We start from the raw sequence: 2,500 nt of genomic DNA, 5'->3' as shown, positions 1-2,500 counted from the left end.
CTTCTTTGCCTCCTCGAGAAGCACTTCACAGATGTGGTTGTGCCTCTTGATTCTGGCGTCCTGCGTCACTGGGCAGTTGCCGATGATGTGGGCGCTGGTCTCGATGTCCGCATCGCAGTGCCTACACGACTTGATGTACTTGTCTTGTCTACCCCTGGCTAGAAATTCCCTTGTGGGGTAGACGTTGGCTCTGAGTTGTAATGCAGTGAGGAGCTTCCTGTGAGGTATGCTTCTGTAGTATTGTAGCCAATGATTGCTAATTTTATCTCCCTCAAAATTTACAATTCCACGGCCTTGGGACACTAATTTGGTCCAATTTTTAAATTCATTCTTTCTCCAATTGCACGGTTTTGGAAATTTAGATTTCAGGGTCGGTGCTTCCCATTCCGAAGTTGTGCCTGCACTATTAGATGGTATGTTCAGCGGTGGAGCTTCCCAAATTGAAGGTATCTTCTCCCCGTCCCCTCCAGCTTGAATCCACAGTTTCTTATGCATCTGTTCCATTTGATCTTTCTCCAGGAACTTCTTCATCGTTTCATCCGAAGACTGCGCGATCCGATGCAGCCTCCGGGCTTGCACGCTGGGGATCAGTCCTGCCAACTTGGTGATGCCCAAACCGCCGTCCCTCGTGCTCGAGTACAAGATGGCATCGCAGGTGCACGAGGGTAGATGCAGCCAGTCCTTGACCGTTGTTCGGATTTTCTGGTCAAGGGCCTCGAGGAACCCTGCTTTCAGTTCTGAGTGGTCTGCTAGGTAGGTCAGTCGAGGGATGGTGTATGTCTTGAGGATATCAATTTTCTGTAGAGGTTTGAGTGGAGCTTGATCAATTCTCTGAAGCCAGAATTCTAGTTTTGTGGAGAGGTTGGATTTCGCTAACCCAGTCCAGGGGTCAATCTGCAGGCCGAGGTATTTTTCCGATTCTCCGGGGTCAATCATGTTCAGGGGTGTGCCGTTGATGGTCCAAGCAGCGCAGTTATTGATGGTGTAAGAGTCTTTCGTGGGCTTGATGTAAAAGCCGTGGCACTTTTCTCCCTGTGTTCTGAGACCGGTAAGTTTGCAAAAGGTCTCTAATATCCTGATGTTTGTTTTCATGTCTTCCCAGGAGTCACTCAACAAGACCAGATCGTCCGCAAATGCCATCGCTGTGATGCTGTTCCCTTCTCGGTGGTATCCCTTGCCCTTCTCTTCCAGCTTGCATAACAGGGGGTCCATCGCCAGGTTAAATAAAAGGGGTGACAGCGGGTCACCCTGTTTTACCCCAACCCGGATCTGGATTTTATCTGTGTGTGTGTTTTTCTTTGTGGTGATATACGTACAGATGTTGTGGTACATATTGCTCACCAGTCCGACGATGTGGGGATCCACTCCCCTTTGTTGCAAAGCGTGTATGATGTGCTGGTGGCTTACGGTGTCAAAAGCCTTGGCGATGTCCACAAATACAACACCCAGTGGTCTGTGTTCTCTTTTGGCCGACCGAATTATGGTTTGCAGGAGTTTCAGGTTTTCAGAGCATCCCGCCGCTCTAATGAAGCCTCTTTGCCTTGGGTTGAGGGGGCACGCTTTGCTCATCCTAGCTGTTACAATCCTGGAGAACAGTCTTAACAAGATAGAACCAATCGTGATAGGTCTCCAGTTATTAACGTCCTTTAAGCGCTCCGGTGTTGTCGATTTAGGAATTAAAACAGTCCTGCACCCCCTCACCATGTCCGGGATTTTTCCAGATGTTAACCATAAATTGAAGATCTCCGTGGTCCGGGAATACTCGGGATCCATCTTCTTGATGTCCCCAAGAGTAATCCCATCTGGACCTGGAGCTGAGCCCTTGCTCATCTCCTGCACATTTTTCTCAATCTCTTTTGCCGTAATTAAATCTCTGAAAGCACTATTGTCGGCTTTCCCAGTAATTTGAAAGTCCCCAAGGCTCTCGAATTTTCCAGGTGTTTCCCATCTGGCTTTAAAAACCGAATAAATTTCACCGGGTGGAATATTACAGGACAAACATTCCATATCGTCCAAAATAATTTTTGCCAGTTTTCCCCTGTCAAGATGGAATAATCGCTGGAAGCGAAGATAATCACCTCTCTTAATTGCTCTCTCTTTCATCCACTTCTGAAACGGTCTCCTTGGTTGCTTCTTCCGGGCCCCCATTGTTCTCTTATCTCGGGTTGCTGTTCTTATCTGGCTTATCGATTCCAGGCATCCAAAGCAGTCCTGCGCTGCTTCATCGATGATTGGCTGCATGTCCTGGCCTTCCAGCAACTGCTTGAATGCCCAGGGGAAGGTGTTAATTGTCCCAGCTGATAAGCGTTCCCCGAGTGTCCGCTGATAATGGGCCTGCAGCTGCTGATTGGTGGTTCCCTTTCGTCCGTTACCCTTCTCCAGATGGTGCCTTATCTTGCCCATTGTTCTCCCGCCAGCTGGCTTCCTGGACGGTTGGCTCTTATCAGGTCCATTGTCAACGGTTCCTGCCTGAGGTTGATGACTCATCTCAGGTTCCTCT

At 48.8% G+C, this 2,500-nt stretch overlaps 1 pseudogene; it reads right to left on the bottom strand.

Moving 5' to 3' along the window:
- LOC148217562 (28S ribosomal RNA) overlaps positions 1–2,500 on the bottom strand; it is an 8,893-nt pseudogene that overhangs the window by 1,925 nt on the left and 4,468 nt on the right.

The sequence above is a fragment of the Sturnus vulgaris genome, unplaced genomic scaffold, assembly GCF_052056855.1.
Source record: "Sturnus vulgaris isolate bStuVul1 unplaced genomic scaffold, bStuVul1.hap1 Scaffold_648, whole genome shotgun sequence".
NCBI classification, from domain to species: Eukaryota; Metazoa; Chordata; class Aves; order Passeriformes; family Sturnidae; genus Sturnus; species Sturnus vulgaris.
The sequence above is the reverse complement of the archived record's forward strand: the minus strand, read 5'-3'. Positions and strand labels throughout refer to the sequence as shown.